Source organism: Vulpes lagopus, chromosome 11, assembly GCF_018345385.1.
Source record: "Vulpes lagopus strain Blue_001 chromosome 11, ASM1834538v1, whole genome shotgun sequence".
Taxonomy (NCBI): Eukaryota; Metazoa; Chordata; class Mammalia; order Carnivora; family Canidae; genus Vulpes; species Vulpes lagopus.
In genome coordinates, this window is record NC_054834.1 from 81,144,698 (window position 1) to 81,160,350 (window position 15,653).

Below are 15,653 nucleotides of genomic sequence, written 5' to 3' on the forward strand. Positions count from 1 at the left end.
AAGCTCGGATAATGGGCGATGTTGATGCCAGTAATGGAAGTAGGGATGTGAAACTGCTAAGTATTAACACAAACCCTGTTGGTATTTATTAAATAAAATATCTCAACTGTCTATGATGATTAATATGGTGACAGCTTGCTATTTGACCACTAGGAAATCCCTCTCAATGTAACTTCCTGCTATATGTTATATATTTGTTTTATAGCAACCTAAAAAATGGTTACATTAGCTCACATGCCAGTCGAATTCCAAGAACTCTGACCCGATATTTAGTCCATTTAAGTTAAGGCCTATTTCTTTGCAAGCCTATTCCTTTAAAATATTTTTTTGATGTGTCTATGCAACCTGAGGTGAAATGTGAGGGTAAAGAGTGGGGTGCGGTGCACAAACTCATCTACACGACCAGGTTCTAAGTACAGAGGGTTCTAGAAGTTATATGGTAGAAGGTCTAGTTTAATATCACCTTGATTTCACAGCTTCTCTGGCCTGGGGGATTCCAGGAAAGAAAAAGATTCCAATGTCTAGGAAATGCTGAGAAATGGCAAAGATACCTGCAGCCTTTTAGAGCAAGACCATCTTAAGACTGTATTCTATTTTCTTAGATAACCGTAGCAAAGGCATGCTTTAGCAGCTTACAAGCACCAGAAATGATTTTGTATTTCAGTTCTATTACACAGAGATGAAAGGAGAAGTGTTTTGTACCTGTGCATATGTGACCATAGGGCCCATCATATAATTTAGCTATACTCCTCTGGATTTACGAAGAAAACTAAGTGTTATTTTGGTGTTGGAATTTTTTACTGTTAATTTTCCATCGTAACAACTTTCCTTTTGAAGCACTGTCCACAGATCTGTTCCAGAAGGAGTTAATTCACTTAAAAGGTTATTTCTGAACTGTGACCACAGTAACTTGATTGCAACACAGAGGAAGTATACATGATAGAATTTTTGTATTTCCTAAGAAGCTATGATGTGAGGAGTCAAGGTATCCATACGCCCTGCCCTCTAGTTCCACTGTGTGTGCCTCTCAGGGCTTTGTGCTCACTCCTATCATTCTAGTCAAGCACACTTAACCTCTAAGCTCATGACTATGTCTCCTTTTCTCTCACCACCATACATGTTAGACACATTCCAGTACAACAGTTTTGATAAAATATAGCAACTAAGATTTGCCAAGCATTTTTTTTGTACTGAGCATTTCCTGAGTGTCAAGGATTGTCATGAGCACTTAATTCTCAAAATAACCTAGTGCAATAAAGAATCCAGCTCTATTTTTGATGTTTGATGGCTGATAGCTTTTAAGCCCCACTCCTCCCCTTTACCCCACATTGGAGGAGGCTGATATGAAAGCCCAGGTTCACCCTCCCCTGAGTTTACTCAAGTTGTACAAGGATCCATATCTGAGGGTTAGAGGGATCTACACTTAAATTCAGAGGGTCTGATTTCAGAGCCCAAACCTTCACCGCTACACTAAACTGCCTCTCTAATCTCTTCCAATGGAAAAGATTCTTAGATGAACATCAATAATCATGGTACTACACCTGGATATATTAAAATACATTAGAATAATAAAATGAATACTGTGAGTTTATAGGTTCAGCACTGATGGTAAATGAGCGAAAAGTTCTTTGTTTTAATACCTGTGTTTTACAATTAAAATTCTTCATAGGTATGAGATATGTGTGGCTAAATTAGCTGCGATAATAAAAAATACATAAAAGCACTTCAGCGGTTCAGGTGGCTCTCACATGTTATGATTAGATGTCAATTTAAATTTCTTAGGCTATATTAACTTATTAGGTTTGATTACCTTTAAGAGTATACTACTAAGCTTAAATTTGTTTTAATAATCTAATAATTGAAGTCACCTGCAATGAAAAATTTCAATGACATAGAATTCTAGCCTAGAAGATTTTTTCTTGCTTTCTGCTTTAGCTGCTCATCTTCAACGGTCAACACAATCCAATCTTAACTCGCACTGTTAGAATTGACATTGGAATCTGCAGCAGTATTTGTCTTAATCCAATATTTGTCTCATTCCCAGTTCTTACTCTCAGTATTTACCTTATTCCTGAGTGTTTTAATTTTTGTATTTGTTATATGCCTTTTCTTCTCCCAAAGACTCATCTTAACAGGTTTTCTCTCATTGCATCTGTAAATGACGGTGCAGCAGATGCATGTGTAATGTGGGACATTGCAAAGTTCCAAATAATGACTAGATGAGCTCGGCAGGTGAATTCGGAATTACCAAGTCATTGCTCTCAACTTTCATGAGTTTAAATAGCAGTGATGAATAGTCATGGTGTATGGGCTTGGCTAGATCTCAGACCTAGGGGAAAAAGAAACTTTTTTGTAGATAGTTGGTTAAAGTAGCTTCAACTTCAGACTCCTTCCTTACTTTCACCTGCCTTCACTTTCTCCCTCCTTCTTTCTTTCCTTCCTCCCTCCCTTCCTCCCTCCTTTCCTTCCTTCCTTCCTTCCTTCCTTCCTTCCTTCCTTCCTTCCTTCCTTCTTTCTTTCCTTCCTTCCTTCTTTCCTTCCTCCACTCTTATTTTTTCTCCCAAATATAAAGAATATTTGCAGGAGAAATTTTATATTAGGTTATTTAAACTATGCCAATATAGTCCAAGAGAAGGGAAACTATTTCAAGCCTCATACACAGTACAGTTAGAACCAATTCACTAAAAGGCAAAATCTTTTAAAAATGATGTTTTTATACTATTTTACTTAGTAAATACAGTAAAAGAAAATATTGGATTTATCATAAAACTAAAAATCAAACAGTAGTCTTTATGGCATAGCACTTTTGATCATGATTTATGCTACTGGGTTGGATAATTTTAGCAAATATATTATAGTCAATATTAACACACAAAAAAGTGTGGTACATTGGTTCTTATTTTGCAAACTGAATTTAGTTCCTTTCTCATAAAAGGAGTTACAAAAAAGCACTTTTAATTAGCAGAAATAAGTGGACCTGCTCTGTGTGTGTAAGTGTAAATGGTCTTTTTAGTCTGATGAGGGTGATATAGTTGAGTAGAAAAAATGAATAAGGTAGGTGTAAAAAGCTTGAATTAATGTAGGGAGTTGATTTTCTCATAGCCTTAGAGAATATACCCAGGGAAAGAAGGGAGATGACGAGTATATGAAATGCAAATTTCAGTGTCTATAAGTAAAGGTTTATTGACACATAGTCACATTTCTTACTTATCGTCTATTGCTGCTTTTGAGCTATGGTGGCAAAAATGACTAGCTGTGGCAGAGACCATATAGTCCACAAAGCTTTAAATAATTGCTATCTGACCCTTTACTAAAAAAAGTTGGCTGATCTTTGATTTAGAGGATAATGCCATGCTCCACATAAATTTCTTCCCTCTAGATCACACAAGCTAGCTTTGCATCTAAGACCTTTCTTTTGATCAAATTAATGTAACTCTTTGTTTTCTATTTCTTACATTCTAGCGTCAAAGATCAAGTCAGATGATCCAAAGGCTGATAAAGTGCCGAGTCTCATATGAAATTTTTACTCTGAACAAAACTACACAAAATATATTTAGAACAACCAGAGACAGTCATGGATTTTTATTGCCAAAAAAATATTACCCACATTTTCACTCTACTTCCGTGTGCCTCTTCTGATTTATTACCTACCCTTCTCATCTCACCTTCTCAGACAAGTTGACTTGCACCAGTTGACAACTTTGCCCTCTCACCTTCCTTGTTTTTGACCAATGGATGGCATCAGAAGACAGGGCAAATGGATGAGGCATGTATTTCCTAGTTTCTTCCTGAGGCAGCCTGCATCTGTGACTTGGGGACGAGATTATGGAAATAGAGGCAACTCTGCAGTTCAACATTTCTTAAAGTATTTTAATCTAAAACCTACATATGTGCATTTTAATTATATAGTATATTCTTTTTTTTTTTTTTTTTAGTATATTCTTTCTAATGTTGCACCACACTTAATTTTTATAAATGTATACATTAGCAGATGTGAGACTGGCAGAGAGCTGATTCTCAAGCTAAGCCTTACCAAAATGGAAAGTAATAAATATTAATACATATAATTTCTGTTTTCCTTTAGCTTTAACAAAACATCAAATTCTATTCTTTTTTTAATCTTCTGGATTCCTGCCCCCTCCCCCACTCCCCACCACCCGCCATTTAAAAGTGGTTCTCTCTTTTCCTGTAACAAGAATTAATGCACAAAAAGACTAGGACATCCTTTTTTTTTTCTTTTTAGGATTTTATTTATTTATTCATGAGAGACAGAGAGAGAGGCAGAGACACAGGCAGAAGGAGAAGCAGGCTCCCTGTGGGGAGCCCGGTGTGGGACTCGATCCCAGGACTCTGGCATCACAACACCCTGAGCCAAAGACAGATGCTCAACCGCTGAGCCACTCAGGTACCTCAGACTAGAATATTCTTAATGTAAATATGCATATACTGTATTTGCATATTAGTATCCATAAGGCCTTCTTATCACATATTATGTATTCAGAAAGGACTAAAATGATGAGAAAATAAAAAAGATTAGAAAATGGCTTGGTGGGGTACCTGGGTGGCTCAGTGGATTAAGCATCTGCCTTCGGCTCAGATCATGATCCCGGGGTCCTGGGATGGAGCCCCACATGGGGATCCCTGCTCATCAGGGAATCTGCTTCTCCTTCTCCCTCTGCCCCTCTCCCTACTCATGCTCTCTCTTTCTCTCTCTCAAATAAATAAAATCTTAAAAAAAAAAAAGAAAATCGATTAGTTTACAATAGAATAGACTTTACTCTATTTTCCACCAATACCACATTGCTGATGAATGTGAGGGGCTGCTCCCACCTTTCTTTCCAGGAGAAAGAATTTGCCAGTAACAGTGATGTAGTGACATAAAGAACTCAGCCTCAGATCTCTCTGTTCCATGTCATACTTAGAATAGAGATTTTCTTCTTAGAATAGAATTTTTCTTGAATTGGCTAAAAAAGTCATACACTTCATGCTGCCTTCTGCAGTACCATCTGGGAAGGGAATTAACAGTCTGGGAAAATAGTCTGTGGTGGAATCCTTTGCACTTCACTGTGGTGGACGGCACAGACCAGTTGCATTTTAACAGATGTGCAAAATCTTTGCAAGTTGCCTATTATGCTTCTAAGGATTCAAATGAAATAAAGTACCAAATTTGCTCTATGAAATTAAAGATGAATAATGTACATTCTTCAACTGCAATTTTTATTCATATTTCATAGGATGTTTCATACCCACAAAAATTGTTACATTATTTTCACATTAATAGAGACATTGACCTATTGACATGTTAATGAATGTTTATTGCATTTGTGAAAATACTTCCAAAAGAGTCACCATCTAACAAAGTGACAGGGAAAATATGGAGTTAGTTTTAAAAATTAGAAGTAGTGGGGCAGCCCCGGTGGCTCAGTGGTTTAAGTGCCGCCAGAGCCCGGGATATGATTCTGGAGATCCGGGATCGAGTCCCATGTCAGGCTCCCTGCATGGCACGTGCTTCTCCCTCTGCCTGTGTCTCTGCCTCTCTCTCTCTCTCTCTCTCATGAATAAATAAATAAAATCTTTAAAAAAAATTAGAAGTAGTGAACAATCAAAAATTGTTTTTTTAAAGGGGCCAGACATAACAGAAAAAAAGTTAAACTGTTTAATGCAACTGTTGCAAGCAGGCTTTTCCCACTAAAACCCTGCCATTAAAGATAATTTTTGAACATGCCATCTCTACCTTTTTTCTAATAATTTCTCCAGATATTTATAAATTGTTTTTCTTTTTTAAATATTGTATCACTCCTTACAGTGTGGCTTTTTTTTTAAATGAACAATTTATTTAGCTAATAAAATGCAAAACCAAAACAGCAGAAAGGAAACACTAATATAATCTTCTTTAGACCTGGCCTGCTCTGAGGTAGCCCACCAGTTTTCCTTTATTGGCCAACCATCTCTAATAAGTAGTATTTGTAAAGTAGACTCTTTGTTTCCATCTCTTTTTTATAATTGGATTATTATATTGTTGTACAATAGGGATAGCCAAACTCTAGAAATATAATTAAATAAAATGCTATATTCTAAACACTGAGATAATTTTTTTTAAAAGATTGTATTTATTCGTGAGAGACACACAGAGAGAGGCAGAGACACAAGCAGCGAGAGAAGCAGGCTCCCTGTGAGGAGCCCGATGTGGGACTCGATCCAGAGACCCCAGGATCACAACCTAAACCAAAGGCAAGATGCTCAACCACTGAGCCACCCAGGCACACATAGATAAACAAATTTGACTGAATATGTATGTTTTCTTTAAAAATTTATGGCCTTTAATAAGTAGATGTATTTTTTTTAAGAGTTTATGCATTAATTTGAGGGAGAGTGAGAGCTAGAGAGATCACCAAGGGAGAGGGAGAAACCAACTCACCACTGAGCAGAGAGCCTGATGCAAGTGTCGATCTTACATCCCTGAGATCATGACCTGAACTGAATGCAACCAGTTAACCAGCTGAGCCATCCAGGTACCGCAGTAAATGCATTTCTATAAATCAATTCTACAATAAAATTCAGACATTTCTATGCAAAAATATAAGCATTGTTAATTTAACTAAAACAATTGTTCAAATAATCTCACAGTGATTGCAGGATACACAGAGTAAACATAATAGGATATAGACTCATGAAAAATATTGAAAATTCACCCTTTACAACCATAGTTATTTTTAACATTTATTATCTTCAAGAGATAAAAAAGTTATTCTCTTCACACAATCTAATTCAAACCATGTATATGTCATAATATGCTCTTTCTACATGTTACAAATTTTTTTTAGACATAATTTTAAAGGACTGCATAAGATCCCATGATAAGACTGCAAAACTTAAACATATTTGCTTACCAGGCTATAATCAGTCAGTTTTAATAGGAAGAGATTGGATATTATCTCATTGCCTTCTACTTGGAAATGGGTTCAATAGATCTTTATTTCAGCAAAGGAATATCATACAGTCAGGACCACTGATGGTGTGAATCAATATTTTTATAAGAAAATAGGTTTACTGGGCAGCCCGAGTGGCTCAGCGGTTTAGCGCCTGCCTTCAGCCCAGGGCATGGTCCTGGAGACCTGGGATCGAGTCCTGCGTCGGGCTCCCTGCATGGAGTCTGCTTCTCCCTCTGCCTGTGTCTCTGCCTCTCTCTCTCTCTGTGTGTGTCTCTCATGAATACATAAATAAAATCTTGAAAAAAATAGGTTTACTAATTAGAGTGAATCTGTATTTCTTTCACATTTGACTTATATAATTTCAAATATGACATCAAATAAAAGCACAGTTGTATTTTTGTTAACAGGGCTCCTAAATCTAAGATAAAATTAATAAGAATTTACTTATTTTGATAGAACATTATTAGATGTGTTGATAGGTAATAAACATAAAGAAATTTGTATATGCCATCATTTGTAAATGTAAGTGAAAACAATTGACTCTGGGAAATTTAAGCAAGGAGCACAGAATAAGAGATCTGGCCTGAAAAATGTTCAAATAGGACCAACAATCACAATCAGGACTAATTTGATGAATATGCCATCAGCATTGCTCCTGGACACACAACTAATTTTCTTACTCTTTTCTCCTACTTCTGAGGATCCCATCTGGACATCCTGAGTGGCTGCTGCAGCTCTGTCTGCAAATGATATGTACCTGCCATCAGAATGAAGCCACATGGTCTTTGCTTCTTCACATCACTAACATGCCATTCAGATCTGAACTGCTGAAAAACCTGGCAGAAATAGAACTTCGACAACGCAGAAAGCATTGGAAGTCCAGTGGAAAAATAAAACAATTTTGCTGAAAATAGCTTCACACACACAAAATTATAAATTACTTAATATGATGATATAGTATAACGTCAACATATGCACATTGCAAATTAGTACATCCATGAACTCTAGATAACATGAATTCTCATGTAATAAGCTTAATATTTAATTGTAAAATAGACACTACAGTAAAAATAATATATTATGAAAAAAGAACAGTCCTATTTTAAAAAGGTATACATGAAGAAGTCTTAAAATGGGATTTAAAACTCAGTGGATAGAAAAAAATCCTATATTGGACAAACATAAAATTAATTTGGGAGGCAAACATAACATTAAAAATTTGGAATCCTGTTTTAAGTCCAGAGATAAAAGACACACAAAAATATATATATAAAGGTAAAAAAGATGGAGTAAATAGGTTCAATGTAGATCGAAAGGGATTCAAGACAAATATTTTTATTTTTATTTTATTTTTTTAAGTAAATATTTTTTAAATGGAATGAGATAATCACAGCATTAACAGAGCCACAAATCTTCAGATTTGGAAAACATGGGTCTTGCTTAATGATACATTTTGAAATTCACAGCTTCACACATTAGTAACACTGCAGAGTATTAAACATAAAGAGAAAGATCTTTAAAAAATCAGGAAAAATCTCAAATGACTTTTGACATAATGACAAGCGTCCTTGCACAAGAAGTAATGCAATGCAGAGTCTTCACCACCGTCCGAAAGCTGAGGAAAACGAACCATCAATCTAGAGACGTCTACTGTGGCGAACCGTCGTGCAACGGGAAGGCGGAAGAGACGGGGCGCGTCCGAGGACGGCGCGGAGCCCGCGGAGCCCCGGCGCACACCCGGAACCGCGGAGCTGGTGTGGACTGCGCTGAAATAAAAGAAAAAAAAAATTAAGAAAAACGGAGACTGTGGCGTCCCGAGTCACATGTAGTGGACTTCTGCAAGATACTTTTTGGAAGAGATGAATCAAGTGGGAAGAAGCAGGAAGAGGCGCCGCAGAGCCTGCGGGGGCTGGTGGCTGCGGGGCTGAGGCGGGAGCGCACCGCCCGGCGACCTGGGCGCCCCGGGCCGCGGCCTGGGCCTGGCCTCCGAGCCCCTGGGCGCCCCGAGCCGCGGCCTGTCCCCCGGGCCCTGGGCCCGGCCCGCCCCTAGGCCACTCCGGGGAGGCCGCGGCGCTCTGAGAGGGTGGAGGGGAGAGCGCCAGGGAGCCGGCGCCGCGAGGGCCGGGAGCTCGGCGCCCCACGCGGGCGGCCCCAGACTTCCGCTTCCCTCGGGCTTCACCGTCTAATTGGGTTCAGGTGGGTCATTCACGGAGGGAATGTTCCCAGCCCTGCTGCACGGACTAGGAACTTCGACAACTGGACCCAGAAAATCATGAGGGAGATAAAATTCTTGGGGTCAGAACACGTTCCGGAGAGCCCGGAGCTCGCAGTGTGCTCGGGCCCCGTGGCCGAGGACTGAGCGTGTGGGCCCAGCAGCGGCTGACTGGGCCTGCGCACGGCACCGCCGAGGCACCGCCGAGGCTCCGCTTCCCGACGCTGCCCTGCGCCTGCGCGCTCGGGCTGAGGCCGGGCCCACGGGCCACAGCGGCGAGCAGGAGGCGCCTCCCCGAGTCCTCGGCGCACAGGCCGCGGAGTCCACGACCCAGTCACGGAAGAAAGAAGTCGAGAGGCGCGTATTTTTAGGCAATAGAGTTTATTTTACTGCCCTTGTTGGCTTTCTCAACCACATTAGCCGACCCTGAGGCCAGGGATTTTAAATTGAGAAGACAACTGTGGGGGCGCCCGGGTGGCCCGGTCGGTTAAGCGTCCGCCCTCGGGATCCGGTCATCATCACGGGGCCCTGCGATGCACCCTCAGTCACACCCGCAGCTCGGCCCCTGCCCGTGCACTCGCTCGCTCCCCCCCCCCCTCTCTCTGCCTCAAAGAAATAAATGAGATCTTGAAAAAAAAGAAAAGACAGTTTTGTTTTCACGTTCACTAAAGAGCACTACTGAGCCTATAGCTTTAGCTAGCGGGTGTCAGGAAGCCACAGATGCAATGTCCCCATTTCTCTCTCTCTTAAATGTTGTTGTAAACCAAATCTGGGCACAAGAGAAGAAATTCCAAAGGAGGCCGACCTTGGATTTTTATGATCATTCTATAGGTCAAGAGAAGAGAGGATATTAGGAACTAGAATAAATTTACAGATTTGTCAAAGGATCAAGATGGCAAATGAACTGTTATAAGTAAAGGCTCGTGTACCACACAGAGACAAACATGAAGGAAGATGACGCTGTTGAAAAAAGTGAGTGTCGGGAAGAAGCCACAAGCCGATTTTATTTTATTTTATTTTTTTTTAATTAACTTTTATTGGTGTTTAATTTACCAACATACAGAAAAACACCCAGTGCTCATCCCGTCAAGTGTCCACCTCAGTGCCCGTCACCCATTCCCCTCCAACACCCGCCCTCCTCCCCTTCCACCACCCCTAGTTCGTTTCCCCGAGTTAGGAGTCTTTATGTTCTGTCTCCCTTCCTGATATTTCCCAACATTTCTTTTCCCTTCCTTTATATTCCCTTTCACTATTATTCATATTCCCCAAATGAATGAGAACATACACTGTTTGTCCTTCTCCGATTGACTTATTTCACTCAGCATAATACGCTCCACGAAGGCAAAAGAAACAAAAGCAAAAATGAACTATTGGGACTTCATCAAGATAAGAAGCTTTTGCACAGCAAAGGATACAGTCAACAAAACTAAAAGACAACCTACAGAATGGGAGAAGATATTTGCAAATGACATATCAGATAAAGGGCTAGTTTCCAAAATCTATAAAGAACTTATTAAACTCAACACCCAAGAAACAAACAATCCAATCATGAAATGGGCAAAAGACATGAACAGAAATCTCACAGAGGAAGACATGGACATGGCCAACAAGCACATGAGAAAATGCTCTGCATCACTTGCCATCAGGGAAATACAAATCAAAACCACAATGAGATACCACCTCACACCAGTGAGAATGGGGAAAATTAACAAGGCAGGAAACAACAAATGTTGGAGAGGATGCGGAGAAAAGGGAACCCTCTTGCACTGTTGGTGGGAATGTGAACTGGTGCAGCCACTCTGGAAAACTGTGTGGAGGTTCCTCAAAGAGTTAAAAATAGACCTGCCCTACGACCCAGCAATTGCACTGTTGGGGATTTACCCCAAAGATTCAGATACAAGCCGATTTTATTACTGCTCATAGCAGCAAACCAATACGTGCGGTCTAACAGAAGAGGCCACCAATGTAATACAGGAGTACGGAGCTCATCAGGACAGAGTTTCTGATAAAGGCACTAACTGAGAGCTAAAGCAGCAAAATAATAAATCCTATGTATATCTGTGTGTATATGACACATAGAACGTATTTTACATACATATGCATATATATGCATTTATATGTATATATTTCTATGTTTTATATACATGTACACACATATATGTTTGTGTAGCTACAAAAACAACTGAACTAAGGCCAAACATATGCATACATCATTAAAATAAATGGAAATAAGTGTTGTTCACCTGTTACAGAAAAAGTAGTCAAATTTATCCATAAAATTTAACTCTGCTATTTGCAAGAAACCCAATTACAGAAAAATGATTTAGAGACATTAAAAAGAAAATTGTAGGCAACATGTATGAAACAAATGTAAACAGAAAGAAAAATATACTTGGATCTTCTTATCAATTAAAATAGACTTCAGTTAATAAGTCAGACTGAGAAATACAAATACCATGTGATTTCACTTATATGTGGAATCTAACAAAAATGAATAAACAAACCAAAAGCAGAATCAGACTCGTAAATACAGAGAACAAATTGACTGTTCCCAAAGGGGAGAAGGAGTGTCAAGATGGCCAAAATGGATGAAGGGAGTAGGAGGTACAGGCTTCCAGTTATAAGTCATGGGAATAAAAGACACAGCATAGTGAATATACAGTCAATGACATTGGAAGGTGACAGATGGTAGTTGTACTTGTGGTGAGCACGGCATAATGCATAGAGATGTTGAGTCACTGTGTTGTACACCTGAAACTAATGTGACAACCATACCCAAATAAAAAAAAAATAATAAACTTCAGGAAACAAATGCAAATTATTGAATCAAAGGCTACAATTAAAAATAAAGGCACAACACAAATATATATATTTTTATAGAGAAAACCTAGAAGCCACATTGATATAGCGGAAATCAGAGGAAATACAGAATAGTAAAAATGGATTTTCAGTGAGTCAGTTGATAATACCTATAAAAATAATGCCTATAAGATTAATCAATATAATTGTATACCTTGATAATAGAGAAAGGTCTTCTTTTCATGAACTCATTGAAAATATACAAACATTTGAAGATATATTTGGCCTCAAAGTCTCATTGGCTTTTATTAAATGCAAAAATATTGGCACTATTTGTTGGTAATTCTGCAAATAAATAAGAAATTAGTAATAATTCCTAAACAAGTTGCTTCCATCTGATCATATAAAGTTATTTAAAAATGTATTCTTCTGGGGCGTCTGGGTGGCTCAGTGGTTGAGCGACTGCCTTTGGCTCAGGGTGTGATCCCAATGTCCTGGGATCGGCTCCCGAATCAGGGTCCCCCAGGGGAGCCTGCTTCTCCCTCTGCCTGTGTCTCTGCCTCTCTCTCTCTCTCTCTGTCGCTCATGAATACATCAATAAAATCTTTATAAATAATAAATAAATAAATATTCTTCTTCTGTCAAGCCAAACAATAATTTTTAGAAAAAAAATCAGGAAAATCAATATTAAAATTTATGAGATGATGCTAAAGTAATTCTCTAAGAAGAATTCTTAGCAATACGTACTTAACTTGATAATATAAAATAGTTTGAACCACCACTCACAAATTTCATGGAAAGCACAGAAACAGTCAAGACAAAAGCAAAATAAAGAAATTAATAAATTTCAGTAAATGGGATATCTCGCTGAAGAAAAAATAAAAATGACAAGGGAAATATTCTGAAAACAATGACACTTTAATTGTATTTCTTTATAATTCCTATGTTATCATTTAATTCCAATTCTCGGGGGCAGCATTTTCAATGTCTCATTCCTACATGTGATATTTACCAGGTTGAGGCAGTTCCCTTATATTCAAACTTTGCTAAAAGCTTTTTTCATGAATGGATGTTAACTTTATCAAATGATATTTCTTGTATCTATTCAAAGGATGATTTGTTTTTCTCCCATTTTAATTTCATATAGCAATTTAGATTTACTGACTTTCAAAACTTAGGGAATATTTGTCTTCCTGGAATAAATCTCATTTGGTGTAAATGTTTTCCCCTTTTTATACTGCTGTATTCAACTGTTTAACAACAGTTTAAAATTTTGACATCTATTTTTAAAAGAAATATTCATCTACAGGATGTGTTCATATCATCTCTTGAAACCAAGGCTATGCCAGCCTAAAATGAGTTAAAAAGTGCTACCCCTCCAATTCTATGTCTTTTGTGTTTGCAAGAAAAGTTTATGCAAGTTTGGTAATCCTTTTTCCTTAAATGTTGGAAAAAATTCAGTTGTTAAACCATTTGAATATAGTTTACTTTCTATACAAAGGTCTTTGTTGTTGTTGTTATCATTATAAGTGATTCAATTTTAACAGATACTATGAGTACTATGTGCTTCTATTTCCTCTGTTTTCTTAGTAAATTGTGCTTTCAAGGAATATGGCAATTCTATACAATTGTCAAATTTATTGTTATAAAATAGTTTAGAGCATCTTATTGTAATATTTTAAATTGTCATTAAATATATAGTGATGTCCCCATTTGCTTCTTGATATTGGCAATTTTTGTTTTCTCATAATTTTTTTCTTACTATTATGTTTCTAATCATATATCATATTCCAACCTCTGAAAAAAAAGGATTTACATATTTTTCTCTAGTATTCATTACTATATATGTATATAGTAATATTATTATGTATTATTTTTCATTAATTTGTTTTCTTAAGATGATTTATTTATTTTTATTCATTAAGTTTGATTTGCTGCTCTTTGAGTTTACTTTTTGGTCATTTTCTACCTTTTCTGACCTGTATGTTTTAATTATTTACTCACTTTTAATATATTTGGTATAAGAATGGACTGTTGTGAACTTGCCTTGGAACACCGCATTGGCTGTGTTTCATACATACTATTACAGACAGAATTTGTTTTAATGTGCTTTGCTTTATTGTACTTTGCAGATACTACATTTTTTTTACAAATTGAATATTGGTGGTAACCCTGCATTGAGCAAGTCTATTGGCACCATTTTCCCAACAGCATTTGCTTACTCTGTGTCTCCGTGTCACATTTTGATCTTTTTCACAATGTTTCAAGCTTTTTTCATTATTATTATATTTGTTAATGATGATCTGCAGTCAGTTATTACAACTCGCTGAATGAAAAATCAGATGGTTGTTAGCATTTTTCAGCAATAAAGTATTTTTAATTAAGGCATGTGAGTTTTTTAGATGCAACACTGTTGCACACTTCATAGATTACAATGTAGTGTAAACATAACTTTTACATGTTACTGGGAAACCAAAAAATTTCCTTGACTCATTTTATTGCAATATTTGCTTTATTGTGGAGCTTTGGAATCAAAACCTACAAAATCTCTGAGTTGTGCCTAAATATTGTTTTCATTACTGGTACTTTCTTGAAATTCTGAGGACTTCTGTTGTCATTTGATTATAAATGGACTAATGAATGACATACTTTTAACTTAAGTAAAAGGAAGGCTTTCTTTGCACCATCACTTCATTATTTTCTAATTTGCTTTTTTATTTGCATTATCATCAGAAGATTTTTGTATTATTTATATTTTTATAAATGTGAGATTAATACTGAAAAAAGAGATAATTGTTAAATGTCAGTGTTCGAACACATTCGTCTTTTTAGGCCACATCTCATCAAGACCAATGAAATCTACATTATGGATCATGTACAACTATGTTCCCCTAATATTTTTTTCCTCAATCACTCTTGGAGAGATGTGTGAAACTCATTATTATTGTTTTTCTTTTCATTTACCTTTTAAATTCTCCATGATTTTTCTATAGAAGTAGTTGCTGTCTTATTAACATAAATATTACTAGCAGATTCTGTACTTGACTTTTACACTTAGTATTTTATAGTGACTGCATTGTTTAATTTTTCCCTCCTTCCACTCTTCTCCCTTTCTTCCTCTCTAGTTTTCCTCCTTCTTTCCTTCCCTGCTTCCTTCCCTTTTCTTTCTCTCACCCCTTTCCTCTTTTCCTCTTTTTTCCTTTCATTTACTTCCTTACTTCCTTCACTTCTTTCTTTTTGAACATGAATTTTACTTTGTTTATCATCAAGATCATGATTCCTTGTTCTCATTTGCTTCCCCAGTATACCTTGCTCATCTTTTCATTTTTATTAATTCTGAAATTCTTTTTTAATATGCATCTCTTATAACCAGTCAATTTAGGTTTCCTTTTTTAGCCAATCTGAACATTGTTTTATTTCAATTGTAGAGATGTCACTTAATTATTGAAATGACTCATATAACTCATCTTCATTTGGACGTATTTATGTACAGGGTGTGAAAGTTTTAAATATATAACATAAGATGCAATTAATGTACTATATACATGTTTATTTTTCATTTTTATTTAAATATTTCAGAGGATTTGCAGGTTTTCTGGTGGAATCTTTATATAATACCCTTAGTTTCTACTTATTAAAATAGATTTTTGGAACAACTAGGGGGCTCAGTGGTTGAGCGTCTGCCTTTGGCTCAGGTCATGATCCTGGGG